General features: G+C 43.0%; 1 long non-coding RNA gene across 1 annotated transcript; it reads left to right on the top strand.

The window, feature by feature from the left end:
* Positions 1-456: 456 nt before the first annotated feature.
* LOC134478998 (uncharacterized) lies at positions 457-11,799 on the top strand. The gene is made up of 2 exons (XR_010051842.1): positions 457-8,333; positions 8,943-11,799. It is a non-coding gene; the product is annotated as an uncharacterized LOC134478998 (long non-coding RNA).
* The last annotated feature ends 6,222 nt before the right edge of the window (positions 11,800-18,021 follow it).

Here is an 18,021-nt window from a genome sequence, read left to right as displayed (position 1 = left end):
AACAAGATCCATGTTCCCGCTGACTCTTGCTACTTTTGCCTTGGTATTGTGACTTCAGTCTCACAGTTGAGAAAGGGACAAAGAAGGCTCCTGTGACAACCCCTACCCTCACCCTAGCCCCCTCAAAAAAGTAAGAGCCCAGACAGAAAGCCACTGAGGAGAACTCTTTAAAATTGAGATAAGGATTCATGAAGTGTAGCTTCCCACAATTGATGGCTTCTGGCAGGGGTGCAAGTAGAGAAGAGCTTTAAGGGACCGGCCACAAGGAGTTTGACAATGTTCAAGTGGGAAACATAAATTGGGGTTGATGGGGTTTTTTGTTTTTGTTTGCTTTGGTTTTGCCACTGTTTCTTTTTCTTCTTTTTTTTGGGGGGGTGGGTGGTCTAAAGGTGGGGGTGGACCTGGGAGGAATAGGAAGGGAGGGTCCTGGGGGATCATGTTTTGAAATTCCCAAATAATAAATATGAAAAAATGCTGCTAAGTATGCTTGTCTTAGTTAGGATTTTACTGCTGTGGGCAGACACTATGACCAAGGCAAATCCTATAAAGGACAACATTTAATTGGGGCTGGCTTACGGGTTCAGAGATTCAGCCCCAAGATGGGAGCGTGGCAGCATCTAGGCAGGCACGGTGCAGGCAGAGCTGAGAGTTCTATGTCTTCATCTGAAGACTTCTAACAGAATAGTGGCTTCCAGGCAGCTAGGGTGAGGCTCTTAAAGCCCACACCCACAGTGAGACATCTACTCCAACAACGCCATACCTCCCAATAGTGCCACTCCCAAGGCCAAGCCATCACAATGCTGAAGTATACTCTCCACACTGAAGGCTTTTGGCAGGGGTACAGGAGGGGAAAGGCTCAGTTTTCTTTAAGGGGCTAACCACTGGGAGCTTGAGTGTGCTCCAGTGAGTATATGGGCAATACAAGTTGGACATGGTGTTTTTTTTCTTTCTTTCTTCCTTCCTTCCTTCCTTCCTTCCTTCCTTTCTTTCTTTCTTTCTTTCTTTCTTTCTTTCTTTCTTTCTTTCTTTCTTTCTTTCTATTCTGTTTGTTTTGGAAGAGGTCACAAGGGTGGTGGGTGAACCTGGAAGGACTGGAAAGGGAGTGTGATTAGAGTACATGATGTGAAATTCCCACATAATCAATAAAAATATTGTGCTTGAAAGAAAAAATAATCAGAACCTGTCCAGTTACAAGTTGAGGTAGTTAGTTGCAGGGCAGAAAAAGGGAGCAGGATGTGAGGATGAAAGAAAAATGTGCAGTGAGTTTGGCTGTTGCTAGGAGTGACTAGTGAGCAATGAGATAACGAATGTCAGATAATTGGTAAGCATCTCAGATGGCCAGCCCACAGGAAGCAAGGGTGACAGGGAAGTAGGAAGACAGCCTGGGGTACTGTTCACTGTGGTTGGTTTCAGGAAACTGCTACCACTCAACCATAATGGAGACACTTTTCAAACTGTGTGGCATGCCTAATGACAAACTCCATATAGAGACATTGATGGGTGGGAGTGAAATGGTTGCAGGTCAACAAATGCCAAAAACTAGTCACCAGCAGAACTAAGAAAGTGGTGTAGAGGGACTCAACCCAAGATTTCCCTGGACTCAGATTTCTAACCTACAATAGATGGTTGTTCTGAGCCAACCAGTTGGTGGTTCTTTATTGCAACAGCTCTGGGAACCAGATTGAACCTCAGTGTCCATAGTTGGTCAGCCCATTATGGATGTGAGTCTTACATCCTAGCCCAAGATGCTGCTGCTTGAGATTAGCAACCCCTGACTTGCAGCCAGTTATTCTCTGACCAAGATATAGCTATGAAATGTTGGGTTAGCTGGTGTATTATGTATGTAGTTATTGCTCCCTAGATGTGGGGGTTAATCTTCATTGTCAGTTTGAATGGATTTAGAGTCGTGTGAAACACACATTTGTAGACATGTTAGTGCAGAAGTTCTCAGGTTTTACTGAGAATAGAAGTCCGACCCTAAAAGTGGATGCCATTATTTATGGTATTGGGCCCTAGACTGAGTGAGGAGATAATACTGGAACACCAGTGTCTAGTTACTTTTCTATTGCTGTGACAAAGCACTATGACCAAGGCAACTTAAAAAGTATCTAATTGGGCTTACAGATCCAGAGGATTAGGATCTAATTGTATCAGGAACAGCTGGGAGCTCACATCTCAAAGGGCAACCAGGAAGCAGAGGCTACACTCAGAATGACATGAAATTTTGAAACCCCAAACCTGCCCTCAATGGCATCCTCCATCAAAACCATACTCCCTAATTCTTCCCAAATAGTTCACCCAATGAGGGACCAGGACTGAAACATGTGAGTCTATGGGGACCATTCTCATTCAGGCCACCACAAGCAGTATTCATCTGTCTCAGCTTTCTGATTGTGGATGTCATGTGACCAGCCACCTCACTCTTCTGCCATCATGCCTTTGCCCCGCCATTCGCTGCGTCCTTTCAAACCAGAAGGTAAAATGATCCCTCTGGTCCTACATTGCCTTTCATCAAATGGGTGGTTACAGCCACAAAAAGAGTCATTATTCACTGGACTATGAGGGATCATCTCAAAGTTCAGTTTGGCATATCCTACAGGAAAGCACTGCTTGAGCCTTCTAACCAGATATTCCTTCACCCAGTCCCTCTATTCCATGCGTCCCTTCCCTGTTTGGCACCACCTTGGCTTCCCTTACTTTCCTCCTATATTCCTCCTCAGAGCTCTACTGCACTTTGAGTTTCAAACATTAGCTCTGTGATGTCGCCTTTTCAGATCCCACATGTATAGTCATCATCTGTGTCACACATGCCTGATTGTACTTTGCTGCTGTGATGCCGTGTCATTTTTGCACGTGTAATGCTTATTGTTTAATCATTTCCTTCACCTCCACAGCCTATAAGCACCACAAGACCAAAGATGCCATCTGCCTTACCTAACGTATTGTCTGAATCTATTGTCTGAACCTAGTAACTACTGGGCAAATCTCCTTTGACAAATGATGCTTTCCCTATGCTACATTCATGTCCAGATAGGGAGAGGAGCCCCTATGTTCTTATATAGCTCCGGACATCATAAGGACCCACTATAAGCACACATTGCTGGGAGCAACAGAGCAGTGAGAAGGGAAGGGTTTTCAGAAGTGAGTGGTTAGAGGTCCTTCAAAGGAGGAGTGACCGGAACTGAGTGGACAGATTGTGGTAGGAGGCCTGGCCAAAGCCCAATGTGCAGAAGCACACAAGTAAAAATTGAAGGCAATTTGATTTTCCCATGCTGCTGCTGCTGTAAGGGAATTGAGAAGGACAAGTGCAAAGATGGGGTTGGGAAAGAAGCTAGAACAGAGGCAAAGTCTGAGTTCCTGAGCTGTGTGCCTTGGATGGCAATATTCTTCCTGGAGACTCCAAGGGGAAGGGCCGAACTGGCAGGGGTCATTGGACTAACTAAAAAGTTGATGAATAGGACACCAGCATTCAGCTCTCTACCAATGTAATATGCACGTAAGGCCATGTTTTCCTTTCCAAGGTAGATCATGTGCTCTCAAACTGAGTCAAACCCTCCCTGTTTTAGTTGCTTTTTATCATGTGTGGACCCACACAGAGTCACTTAGTTGGAGGTCATCCTTGGGAACAGCAGGCAGAATCCCACTTCCTTCAAACCCTGTCACCCCAGCCATACCAGTTAGAACCCTTGTTAGAAAAGTGTCAGAAGCATCTCAAGCCAGGTTAGTCCATGAGGGAGATTTGATTTCCTGTAATGGACTGAATGCGTGAGCCTGGAGAGGTCTGGGAGAAAGATGGAACGAGGGTCTCTTCACTCTTCCTCTGTCCTTCATTCCATCTCTCCCAAGAGTGCTGTCAGTTGATGGGGAGGTAGGATAGGCCATGGTCAGAGGTAGAAGGGACAAGGATGTTCTAGAAACCAGGGTGCTTCCAGTCTCATAGCCTCTCAACAATGTAAGAGAGAGCAAGAAGGGCTCCGCAGCTTCAGTGTATTTGTGTAGTCAGAAGATTTTTCCTGGGAAAGATCTGAGTAGAGAGCCCTGCAGCAGCTCCAACCACAGGCTACAGCACTGTTATCTTCATGTAAAGAGAAAGGGAGCAACCCATGGAATAGGTAGGGAATGGGCAGGTAGGAAGACACCTTCCATTCTTTAGAGACCCCCAGTATCTTTCCTGCTTCTCTGAGGCAGCCCCTTGAAGTGAGAGCTAATGTGACAAATTGGTGGTAAGGTGGGCACCCAGCATAAAATGAAAATGCTTATCAGAGAAACAATACTAAAAGTAAAATAAATTAGACTTCGCACCGACATCGTAATTTTAGAAATTAATTAACAATAAAAAGAAGATGCATCTCAAAGGAAGGGAAAAGTCTAATTTCGACAGACAGTAATTAATTCCTCTGTTCAGGGATTCATTAACACGCCTAAAGCACAAATTGCTCTTTTGCTGGCCCTGTAATCCCCTAGGGACTCATCTAATATATTTTTGGTATCTGAATGCCCCTGGCCAGGAAGATATATCTGAGGACCAGGGAACAGGACTTACTATTGACTGTACCACTTGGATGTTTTGTTCCTTGGCAGTATGGCTGTGGGCATCCTGCCCCTACACATTATCTAGGTAAGGCCCTGGCCCTTGGATCAGAACACCTACTACTCCGATGGTCTCTGTCTGGGTACTGAGAGGTTCACCCTTGCCTTCAATGGCTCACAGTCAGATGGGAAAGGCAGTCCTACTTTCAATGCACTCACCCAACACTACTGTGGCTAAGAAAAGGCACAACCTAGGTTACAGAGAGGAGCCGAGTCCTGAGGGAAGTCTGAGAACCATGAGGCATTGTTTGAGGAAGAAGCTGAGCTGCCAAGTGCCCAGCTGGAGGCTGGACTTTATCCTCAGGCCAGAAGACTCAACAAAGACAAAGGCACAGTGTGGCTGATATCTTAAGAACGGCACTGCAGCATCTTGGAATCCCACACTGGTTTTCATTTTACACATAGTCCCCTCCTTCCTGCCAACAGAAGTTATTTGTTGATTTTTCTTCGTTTTACTAAACATAGTTTAACATAAAAACCTAAAAATTATTCATAGTGGTTGGGTACCAGTTGATGCTTTTGATACGTGTATACTGTATCCCATTTAAATCAGATTAAATATGTCCTTCTTCTCAGACATCTATCTAGTCTTCATAGTGAATTCTTCCAAGCCCTTTCCTTTCTCTTTATGAAATGTGCAGTATAAAACAACTCCCTACTTCATAGCAACCACAGAGTGGTCTACTCCTGTCAATCCATAGCTGAGTCCAAGTGATTAGTCAAATATCCCTGGTCCCACCAAGTCTCCAATCCGAATGTATTTCTTTTTAAGTGAGCATCTTTCCTGGGAATCAATCCTAGATGTAGAGAAAGTTTCAGACAGGGGATGAAGGGCTTTGGTTTGATCCATCTGACAATAGCATCCTCCAGAATCCTTTCATATCACTGGTTTGAATAGCTTACCCCTGCCTGTCATCAGTAGCAGTTACCCTCCACCACAGAACTTTCTTTCTGATGCCAATGGTTCAATGCAACATCTGCTATCTCCAAGGCTCAGTGTATTTGGTTGCTCATGCTTGATGAGTTCATGTGTGAGCAGTGCGGAGAGGTGGGGTGCCTGGGGAGGCAGGAGGCAAGAGAGGGAGATAAGGGGTAAGATAGAGGGGGTAGAAAAAGAAAGAGAAATAGAGGGAAAGAGAGAGTTCCTGAAACCTAGTTTCAGAAGAGATGTTCTGTGTCTGCCACCATATTTTCACATGAGAAGGGATACTTTGTGTTCCTCTCAGAGGTGGTTGTCACAATCAAGAAATTCACACTTACCCCATCATATGACCCTTATACCCACCCATGTTTCCCCAAATGTCCCATTAATGTCCTTCTTAGAAAAAGGATCAAGGATCAGGATCACTAGCGTTATCTTTTTCTAAATTTTTATGTGTATATGCATGTGTGTGTGTGTGTGTGTGTGTGTGTGTGTGTCTGTGTGTGTTATATCTGTGTGTGCAAGACCTTTCTGTCGCAGTCAGAAGACAAGTTTTGCTGTCAGTACTCACCTTCTCCTTGTTTGAGACAGGGTCTCCTTCACTGTGGTGTATGCCTGGCTAACTGGGCAGAGTTTCTAGAGACCCTCCTCTCTTTACCTCCCATCTCATCATCTTTTTTTAAAAACTTTTTTCATTGAATATTTTGTGTTGACATTTCAAATGTTATCCCCTTTCTCCCCTCTCCTATCCTCCTCTCCCTGTTTCTATGAAGATGTTCCCACTCCCACCTACCCACTCCCACCTCAACACGGGAAATGAGCCTTCACAGAGCCAAGGGCTTCTTCTCCTGATGCTGTCATCCTTATTGATGCCAGACAATGTCATCCTTTGCTACACATGCAGTTGGAGCCATGAGCCCCTCCATGTGTTTGCTTTGGTTGGTGGTTTACACCTTGGGAGCTCTGGTGGGTCTGGTTGGTTGATATTGTTGTTCTTCCTATGAGGTTGCAAACCCCTTCAGCTCCTTCAGTCCTTTCTCTAACTCCTCCATTGGGGTCCCTGATCTCAGTCCAATGGTTAGCTGCAAGCATCCTCATCTGTATCTGTAGGACTCTGGCAGAGCCTCTCAGGAGACATCCATATCAGACTCCTGTCAGCAAGCATTTCTTGGCATCAGCGATAGTGACTGGGTTTAGTAGCTGCAGATGGAATGGATCCCCACGTGGGACAGTCTCTGGATGGCCTTTTCTTCAGTCCAGGCTCCATTCTTTGTCCCTGTGTTTCCTCCCACGGGCATTTTGTTCCCCTTTCTAAGAAGGACTGAAGCATCCACACTTTGGCCTTCCTTCTTTTTGAGCTTCATATGGTCTGTGAATTGTTTCTTGGGTATTCCAAACTTTTGGGCTAGTATTCACTTATCAGTGAATGCATACCATGTGTGTACTTTTGTGACTGGGTTACCTCACTCAGGATGATATTTTCTAGTTCCGTCTATTTGCCTAAGAGGGAAATGCAAATCAAACAACTCTGATATTCCATCTCACACCAGTCAGAATGGCTAAGATCAAAAACTCAGATGACAGCAGATGCTGGAGAAGATGTGGAGAAAGAGGAACACTCCTCCATTGTTGGTGGGATTTGCAAACTGGTACAACCATTCTGGAAATCATTGTGGAGGTTCCTCAGAAAATTGGACATGATACTACCTGAGGACCCAACTATGCCACTCCTGAACATATACCCAAAAGATGCTCCAACATATAACAAGGACACATGATCCTCTATGTTCATAGCAGCCTTATTTATAATAGCCAGAAATTGGAAAGAACGCAGATGTCCCTCAACAGAGGAATGGACACAGAAAATGTGGTATATTTACACATGAAATTCTTAGGCAAATGGATGGAACTAGAAAATTCCATATCATCATAAGAATGCTAAACTCACAGTTGCATGTGACTGCTTTTAGCTTCACATCTGAAGTTCATATCTGATGTGAACTCCAGTCTTTATACTTGCATGGCAAGAGCTTTCCATACACAGCTATCTCCCCAGCCCTCACTCCCTTGTCTTTGGAGTCCTTGAGCCTGGACTTGTTTACCAGCCTTGTCTTCAGCATTCAGAATTTTGCCCCATTTATATGTGCTTTCCAGCTATCCATTTGCTTTGTGATTCGATCTGGGCTATGCCACCTGTGCATTTCAGTAATCTCTCAGGCTGCATGGGTTTACCTATGTTGCATTATAAATAACATTCACTTGGTTGCCTGATCATGTGCCATCTGTATGGCTCTATGACTATGGAGCCATGTCTTAGCCTTAGTCATTGCATATAATTATTTGGTGGGAGTGGTGCTGCTTTAGAATGTTGTAAATATCCCATTCTTCTTCAGACCCTCAGGCACTTCCATTGTTTTTTGACATGAGCATACACTTGTATTTCCTGATTCACATAGGGATGTTGACCCAGTGCCATCAGCATGCCCATTGATATTATCTCTGTTCAGAGAAAGCCAGAAGGAGCCTCTGAGAGCTGGCTCCCTGGCTTCCTGCCTAGGACTTTCTAGCTTTGTAAACACTTTTGCTTCTACATTCTCACAGAGCTCTCACACTCCATGACTATGGCTCTCACCATCTGTTTCAAGACGTGGAGAGATCCTTCACTTTCCTCTGTGGCCTCAAGCTGCCCCTTTGCCAGATGTTTGCACCTGACACCCAGAGGGCCCTGGTGGGAAGACAAAAGAAGAGCTGCAATGTATTGCTCAGCTCACCCTGTACTCTCTGTGGCCTAGGAAAAGGGATGCTTCCCTGTTCAGCACAGGTACATCATTATAGATATCATATCCTATTAGGCTCAGGTGGACCTCTGAACACATCCGCTGCTGACAGGCCAGAGAGGGGAAGACACATGTCCAGTAGCACACAGCATGTTAATAACAGAGGTATGCAAAGATCTCAACTACTTCATCAGGTCAGACGTTGGAATCCTGCAAATGTGGTAGGCATGTTGGACTGGATAGAAGAAGTTGTGGGGGGAGGGGTAAATGCAAAAGACCTTTGTCCCTTCCCACAAGAGTTCCAGACCCTTGAGCAAATACCCTCATCTTAGAAGGCACCTCCTGACCTCCCTTTCCTTCTTCTACCCCTGGTATCTACCCCCTTTGTAGGAAAGGAGACGGGGAGGTGTCCTATTAAGCAGGTGTTACCAAGTGTCCAGGGCAAAGGTGGAAGACCAGATTTTCAGACGTTAGAAGATGTACATATAAGATAGTCATGATGACACATTCCTGTCACCCCAGCACTCAGGAGGGTGAGATAGAAAGAAGGTTGCCAGCTCGGCCTACAGAGTGAGACCTAGGCCATATCTAAAAAAGAAAAGAAAGATATAAACAAGAAAATACAAATATAATAACTACACTTTGCTTTCCAGGGCTGGGTGATTTGAGGTTATCCAGAGTCTTGGAAGGACATGACTAAGACCACAGACTATGATGCCAGATATAACCATGGGAAGATGGGACTTCAGTATGACCTTCAGTAAGGACCAGAGACAAGAAATAACTCCATCTCTGGAAATGGCATTGCTTTTCTTGGGAATGTACCATGTAGATGTAGTCATCACTTGGACTAAGCCACATGAAGCCCTGCATATATTTATCACTGTCAACCAAGAGATCCACAAGGCAAACTCTATCCAGTCATCAAAAATTCCTACTAAATGGACAAAAGAAAAACCATTGAATGGTCAGCTATGAAAAATCAGGTTGCTGGCTGAAGTCGATTCCAGCACCCTGGGGTGTGATGCTGTCCAAAAAAGTAATCTTAAAGAATTTCTAGTGAACTGGAGATATGCTCACAATATACAGAACAAACAGGATGCAATACAAGACCTGGGTCAAGGGATGTTTCGTGAAACAGTGGCAGAGTCCACCAATATGTTAGCAGGGCTTAAATCTGGATCGTAGGATTGTCAGAGGCTTTTATTCCCTTCCTTATCTTTCTGTGTTCTTTTCAGTAAACAATATTACTTATATTGCTTACAATAAAAATATTATAAGAAACAGTATTACTTTTATAATAAGAAAAAAGAAGCCCATAAAAGTTTACAAAAGGAATAAGGCACCATGTAATTTTTAGGTGACATGGTTCCGTCTTCCACAGAGGCTTTTCTTACAATAGCCAAAACCCAGACTGCTTGATTCAGAGCCTGCTTCTCTCCAAACCCACTCTGTCTCTGTATTATACTAGTGGTATTCCTAGATGTACAGTAGAGTTAATGATGAGCTAACTGGCAGCTAAGGTGCCTGCTAAGATGGGGGGGATGGGTAAAGGAAACACTCACAATTCTGGGGTGATGATTTAAGCTACCCCCAAACCAGGTATGGGTGTTCTCTAAACAATTTCAGGAAGAACCATAGTAATCCATTCAATTTCTGACATCACCTCCATGGGAAGCGTGCACTGGTGGGTGATGAGTAGAATTAAGAGTGCAGTGCGTAGCCAGAACACAGCTTCAGACTACTGACCAGGGAGTGAACTAATCATTATAGGAAAAAAATATGGGCTGGAGAGAAAGATGGTTCAGTGATTAAGAGCCTTGACTATTCTTCTGGAGGTCCTGAGTTCAATTCCCAGCAACCACATGGTAGCTCACAACCATCTGTAATGGGATCTGATGCCTTCTTTTGGTGTGTCTGAAGACAGCTACATCTTGCATATAAATAAAATAAATAAATCTTAAAGTAAAAATATTGGAGTTAATATTAAGCTTAAAAGAAAAGAAAAGAAAAGGAAAGAAAATGAAGTGGTACTTATACTAGACATGGCATGGTCATTGCACACATGAAATCACAGCAGGTATAGTTACCTGCACCAAAGACTGGGACTGTGAACATTCCATCATAAGCAAGGGAGGAAACATGGGTGGCTAATAGTTGCTGGGGAGAGGCAGTCATTTTTTCCAGTTGTGTGACCATTGCCTATACTCTAGTCAACTCATGGTAATGTAAGCAAATTTCATTAAACTTGGTAAGACATGCGCACATGCGCGCACGCACACACACAAACACACACACACACACACACACACACACACACACAAATTTGCACACATATACACCCACACAGCTTGAGGAGTGAAAATAGGAGAGGACTTGTTTAGAAGAATGAAGGCTTTCCTTTGATTGTGGAGGATCACAAGGGTAAGAAAGGGTAATGAGGGTCTATTATATTCACACGTGAAGCTGTCAAAGAATAAAAGCATGTGAATAGTTTACCAAGAACCTTTTCATCCATCACTGCACCATCTCAATTCCCCAGGATCATGATATTATCTCTATTTGGGTATCAAGAAAGCTAAGGTCAGATGGGCTGAACATTTTCTGTGTTGCACAGCTCTTAGATGACAGAATACAAACTTTAGTCTGACTGTACAAATGTCAAGTTCAGGCCCTACCTTGTGATCACTGACTCCACCCACGGGCAATGTTTGAGTCACTGAAATACATCTATGTCCCAGTCCTGCAATGCAGAGTTGCCATGCCAGCTGTTTTCAACTCCCTTCAATGCTGTGAACTTTCAAGGAGGAGACCAAGCATATCTCACATCAGTGTAGCCAGTGGTACAGAAGGCCTGGACACCCTAGGCTGGCTTTCTGTCTGTCTTGCTCCCCAAAATGAAAAAAAATCACCAGACAATGTAAAACATAGAGGGCAATGTGAGCTTTTGCGCCACACAGACTGGGGTTGTCGACAGGGATGTGGCCGTGCAGCTTCTGGAGAATGGACTCAGAAAGCCCCAGTCTTTCTCTTGGATTGACATCCCTGACTGACTATCAGTGTCTTCTGAACATGATTAAATAAACAGTCCCAGGGTTAGACTATGTCAAATGAAGTTCCTGTGGCCCATGGGGCAGGTTGCCCTACCTTCGTTACTTTTGTCCTAGAAAAGGGGTGCTATGGCTTAGATATGAGATATCCTCCATGGGCGTATGTGCTGGAACAAATGTACCCAGCTCATGATGCTGTTTTAGAAGGATTTTGAGCCATTTGTATATGGGGGCTACTTGGGTGTTCTAAAGCCATAGATAAGTATGGGCTTTGGAGACTATAGAATGGCCCTTCTCTGGTCTAGTTCTTAGTTTCCTAGTCAATGGCATGTAAGATAGCCACTGTTTTATGTTTCTACTTTCATGGCTGTGAGACCCATTACCATACTTTGGTGCCTTCCCTGTCATGATAGACTGTATCTCCTGAGCAAAGCGCCACAATAAACTACTCTTGCTTCAAGAATTGCTTTTGTTGTGTATTTGTTAGCAATAGTAAGAAAAGTAGCTAATATAGCAGGGCTCGGTCACAACACCAGGATAGACATCCCAGAATCAAACTTTTAAATATTCTAACTCTAAACTCAAAACTAATTTCAGCTACTGCCTTTACAAGGCAGAATCTGTTGCTTACCCATTATGAGGTTGAAAAATGGAGTACTTCATTGTTATGTCCGCCTACCCATCACTGAGCTTTCCCATCACAGGATCCTTAGACCTATTGATTGTCTTAGTATGTTTTAATGACGTGCTCTGTCTCTGTTTCTGGACTTACTCTTTGGCATAAAATTATTGATATATAGTTTGAAAAATAAGGAAATAAGGATACTTACATTTTCTTCTGTGTCTTCTGCCCATTCCCATTTCTTGTTAAATAATTATTGTATTGTCAAGGTTCATAACATTTATATTCACTCTGTTACTATAATGGTCTTTTGTGATTTCTCTATGGTTTGGTTCTAAAATTTGAAACCCAATAAAAATATCATTTCTATGCTTTATATTATGTGAGTATTCACTGCAGGAGTGAGTAGGATGGTGAAGTATGCAGGAAGGAGTATATCATAAAGTCTTCTCTGCTCAAAGGAGTATTCTAGACACTGGGAGCTGTGGTTTGCTCTTTTCACAATGTTGATTCATTGCCAGAAGCCATTTCTTCCCAAGTCTAGTCTCAGAATATTTTAGAGTGTCCAGTGCAGAGTGGTTAGTATATTCATGAAACTGAGCATCCATCATCATACTTTACTTCTAGAACCCTTTTAGTTCCGTAAAAGAAAACACTGTCACTCCTCAGTCCTTCCTTCACACAGCCCTTGGCAGCTACTCACCTCCTTTCTGTCTCTGGGAATTTGTCTATTCTGGACATTTCATATAAACAAAATCATTCAATATGTGTCTCTGGTTTTCCCACGTAAGATAGGGCCTTCAAGGTTTATCTGTTTTTGCATGTTCTTCTTTCTTGTTTATAGCTGTATCGTATTCCATTGTATGGATATAACACATTTTATTTACCCATTCACTTAAATTATTTTCTCACTCTGGAGAAATACCTGACAAGAAGACATTAAAGGAAGGTATTGTTTATTTTGCTCATAGTTTCAGAGGGTACTATCCACCTTGGCAGGGGAAGCAACTTGGTCCAACAACTTGATCCACAGCTTGGTGGATCAGGAAGGAGAGACAGTGACAGAGAGAGAGGCAAAGAAAGATAGAGACAGAGATGAAGAGAGACCCAGACAGACAGACAAACAGATTGATTAACCCTCACTTGGGGTCATAGACATCCGAATGTGTTATGTTTCAATTTTTTTTAGGAGATTCTAAATTGGTCAAGTTGGAGTGAATTGGTTTAACCATGACCTCATCAATTATTCACAGATTTTTGTTTCCATCTATCTTAGGGTTTCTATTTCTGTGGTGAAACATCATGACCAAATCAAGTTGGGGATAAAAGGATTTATTCCGTTTGTGCTTCCCAATCACAGTTCATCATCAAAGGATGTCAAGACAGGGATTTAAACAGCTGAGGAACCTGGATACAAGAGTTTCTGTAGAGGCCACAGAGAAGCACTGCTTACTGACTTGCTCTTCATGGTTTGCTTAGTCTGTTTTCTTATAGAAGCCCAGAACACCAGCCCAACAATTACACTATCCATAATGGGCTGGAACCTCTTCCATCAATCACTAATTAAGAAAATGTCTTAGAGGCTTACCTGCAGCCTGATCTAATGAAGGCATTTTCACAGTTGAGGCTCTAGCTGGTATGAAGTTGATAAAACTAGCCAGTACTCAATCTTTTGACTTCTGTGAGAATTTTGTGCACATACTTGAAGACCCTCTGAATGAAATTATTAGATCTTACAGTAAGTCTATGCTTAATTTATTGATGAAATTCTCACCTGTTTTCCACTGTCACCACACCAGTTTATAGTTATATTGCTTATTAAGGTGCCAATTTCTCTACTTCCTCTAGTGTCTCCTATAATTCTTCCATTCTTGGATCATAGACACCCTAATTTCTGTGGATATGTGTGAGTGGGTGTACATGTGGTGTGTGTGTGTGTGTGTGTGTGTGTGTGTGTGTGTGTGTATACACATACATGCCTACACAGAGACTACAACAGGTCTTTGGGTAGCCTATTCTAACATTGTTCACCTTACTGCCTGAGGCAGGGTCTCTCCTGTACCTGTGAGTTAAGTTGGCAAGAAACAAGCCCCAGTGATCTTCCTATTCAGTTCTCGTTGCACTGGGGTTATGGGTGAGCACATGATCATGTTTGACTTTTTAATGTGAACACTGGGGATTCAGATTCAAGTCACATGCCTATGTAGCAAGCTCTCTTATCCATGGAGCCATCCTCCTAGCCCCTGTTATGTATTCTTGAGAATAAAAATCTTTTGGTCTTCCTCTCATTCATGAGAACAGTCAGAGAACATGTAATCAAGTGACATATGCAGTCTAGTCCTGGCATATGATTTGAGCATGGTGTTTAGCAAATAGTTTTGACTCTATCAGTTTGGTTTCATGTTCTTCAAAAAATGGCTTGGCCGTATGTAGTGAAAACTTAAATAAATTTAAATGACAATATTGTTTGAAACTGGAAGGGTGACTAGGCCTCTAAAAAGTAGTGTTTTCTGAATCTAAAACTCAGTGTGTGGCTTCACCTAAATGCTTGTGAGAGGAAAAGTGTACCAGGATGTGGGGTATTGCTGTAACAGGACAAGTTTGTTTTGTTTTTTGAGGAATGTGGATTTGGGGACATTGGATCTTGGAAGTTTGTAATGCTTTAAGTGAGGCTTAATGGACCGTCCTAGTATGAATATAGAAGACATTGGTGCTGAGTGTGAACCATGAAAGTTTGGCTCTAGGTGTTTCAGAGAAGAGGAATTTTAATATGCTGCCTGGAGTATCATTTCTATGTTATTTTGGTGAAGACTGGCTGCATTTTACCCTTGTCAAAAGACTCTGACTCAGGCTAAGGCTAAGATGAAGAGAAACAGATTAATTGCATTGACAAAGGAAGTCTGAGAAATATCTAGCATAGACTGCTCTCTGGTTAACTCTCATGAAGAGCATTTTGATCAAGCATATCAAGCTTAGAAAGAAAGAATACAAAAATGTACAGTTCAAATATTAGTGAGGCACCAGAAAGTGCAAATCTTTAAATTTGCTAAATTTTGTGTTCTAGAATATTAAATCAAATCAAGGGAGGAGTGAACTCTGTGCAAGATCCCTCCCTATTTACTGTTTATGTGTTTGCACTTCAACAAGGAATATCATGTTAGCTGTTATTACCTGGTTATTGTTTTCATTTAAACTTTTAACCTAGAATGAACTACAATCCAGAAATGTAAGACATACCTGTGATCCATATTTTGAGGCTGGAAATCAGAAGCTTTTGATCTGGATCTTGAGGCATAGTGGCCATGAAGACCTTAGGACCAGGCATGGTGGTACACACTTTTAATCCCAGGATATGGAGACAAGCAGATCTCTGAGTTCTGGGCCAGTCTAGTCAGAGAAAATTCCAAGTAGAGAAAAACTTAAATGCGTTCATGGTAGACCACACCTTTAAATGTAGCACTCAGGAGACAGATATGCAGATCTTTGAGTTCAAAGTGAATCTACAGAGCAAGTTCTAATATAGTCAAGCGCAGGCAAAGAATCAATGCATTGAAAACAGAAGTCTGCTAATAATGTCATAGTACAAGGAGGCCATGTTCTAGCCTCAGCAAGCAGTAGAACTCTACAGCTTCTGTAGAGTCAGGAATGGAAGGAGTTACTGGGACAATTGATACTAGTTAGCTGGAACTAGGAAATTGATGGTGTTTACAAAGAGACCAACATGACTGAGATAAATTCTTCTGGGAAGTGTTTTCTGAGAGCACAAAGAAGCTCTCAGAACTAAGGTTGGGCCTCATTCTGAAACTGGATTGGTAATATGTGAGAGTCACCCAAGTGGAACTGGTTTTGAAGACATGAAGGGATCACAGAGAACAGTTAAGGCCCAGCACTGTGAGAGGCCTAAAAAGGCTGTTGGTGATGGTGCATGCTCAGTTGCAGTTCGCAACCCAGGATTGAAGGAGTATTGCAAAGAAGTTGAGCTTGATACCATGAAGGGAGCCAGTGAGAGGCTATTGGTGTTGTCTAGTTGCAGTGAAAGATCCCAGGGAATAGGAGATGCCAATACCATGGGTTGACCAATTAGAATATCAACAGCACTGAAGTGGAATCAACCACAATGCTACAAAGGGCAGAGCTGGAGAAGTGACCCAAGCCCTTTGGAGGAGGTCAGAAGGTCATGTGTAGATCCCAGACATTAGAACAAGTAGTTGTGAAGTTGAAGTTGCCTTGAAGATCCCAAGATGTTAGAGATACCAGATCCATGGGATACCTGCTGAGGAAAACTCTTTTTTTTTTTTTAATTAACTTGAGTATTTCTTATATACATTTCGAGTGTTATTTCCTTTCCTGGTTTCCCAGCAAACATCCCCCTCCCCCCTCCCCTTCTTTATGAGTATTCCCCTCCCCATCCTCCCCCCCTTGCCGCCCTCCTCCCAACAGTCTAGTTCACTGGGGGTTCAGTCTTAGCAGGACCCAGGGCTTCCCCTTCCACTGGTGCTCTTACTAGGATATTCATTGCTACCTATGGGGTCAGAGTCCAGGGTCAGTCCATGTATAGTCTTTGGGTAGTGGCTTAGTCCCTGGAAGCTCTGGTTGCTTGGCATTGTTGTTCATATGGGGTCTCGAGCCCCTTCAAGCTCTTCCAGTTCTTTCTCTGATTCCTTCAACGGGGGCCCTATTCTCAATTCAGTGGTTTGCTGCTGGCATTCGCCTCTGTATTTGCTGTATTCTGGCTGTGTCTCTCAGGAGCGATCTACATCCGGCTCCTGTCGGCCTGCACTTCTTTGCTTCATCCATCTTGTCTAATTGGGTGGCTGTATATGTATGGGCCACATGTGGGGCAGGCTCTGAATGGGTGTTCCTTCAGTCTCTGTTTTAATCTTTGCCTCTCTACTCCCTGCCAAGGGTATTCTTGTTCCCCTTTTAAAGAAGGAGTGAAGCATTCACATTTTGATCATCCGTCTTGAGTTTCATTTGTTCTAGGCATCTAGGGTAATTCAAGCATTTGGACTAAAAGCCACTTATCAATGAGTGCATACCATGTATGTCTTTCTGTGATTGGGTTAGCTCACTCAGGATGATATTTTCCAGTTCCAACCATTTGCCCACGAATTTCATAAAGTCATTGTTTTTGATAGCTGAGTAATATTCCATTGTGTAGATGTACCACATTTTCTGTATCCATTCCTATGTTGAAGGGCATCTGGGTTCTTTCCAGCTTCTGGCTATTATAAATAAGGCTGCGATGAACATAGTGGAACACGTGTCTTTTTTATATGTTGGGGCATCTTTTGGGTATATGCCCAAGAGAGGTATAGCTGGATCCTCAGGCAGTTCAATGTCCAATTTTCTGAGGAACCTCCAGACTGATTTCCAGAATGGTTGTACCAGTCTGCAACCCCACCAACAATGGAGGAGTGTTCCTCTTTCTCCGCATCCTCGCCAGCATCTGCTGTCACCTGAGTTTTTAACGCTTTTTTTTTTTTTTGGTTCTTTTTTTTTCGGAGCTGGGGACCGAACCCAGGGCCTTGCGCTTCCTAGGCAAGCGCTCTACCACTGAGCTAAATCCCCAGCCCCGTCACCTGAGTTTTTGATCTTAGCCATTCTCACTGGCATGAGGTGAAATCTCAGGGTTGTTTTGATTTGCATTTCCCTTATGACTAAAGATGTTGAACATTTCTTTAGGTGTTTCTCAGCCATTTGGCATTCCTCAGCTGTGAGTTGTTTCTTTAGCTCTGAACCCCATTTTTTAATAGGGTTATTTGTCTCCCTGCGGTCTAACTTCTTGAGTTCTTTGTATATTTTGGATATAAGGCCTCTATCTGTTGTAGGATTGGTAAAGATCTTTTCCCAATCTGTTGGTTGCCGTTTTGTCCTAACCACAGTGTCCTTTGCCTTACAGAAGCTTTGCAGTTTTATGAGATCCCATTTGTCGATTCTTGATCTTAGAGCATAAGCCATTGGTGTTTTGTTCAGGAAATTTTTTCCAGTGCCCATGTGTTCCAGATGCTTCCCTAGTTTTTCTTCTATTAGTTTGAGTGTGTCTGGTTTGATGTGGAG

This window comes from Rattus norvegicus, chromosome 5 (genome assembly GCF_036323735.1).
Source record: "Rattus norvegicus strain BN/NHsdMcwi chromosome 5, GRCr8, whole genome shotgun sequence".
In the NCBI taxonomy this organism is placed as follows: domain Eukaryota; kingdom Metazoa; phylum Chordata; class Mammalia; order Rodentia; family Muridae; genus Rattus; species Rattus norvegicus.
The sequence above is the reverse complement of the archived record's forward strand: the minus strand, read 5'-3'. Positions and strand labels throughout refer to the sequence as shown.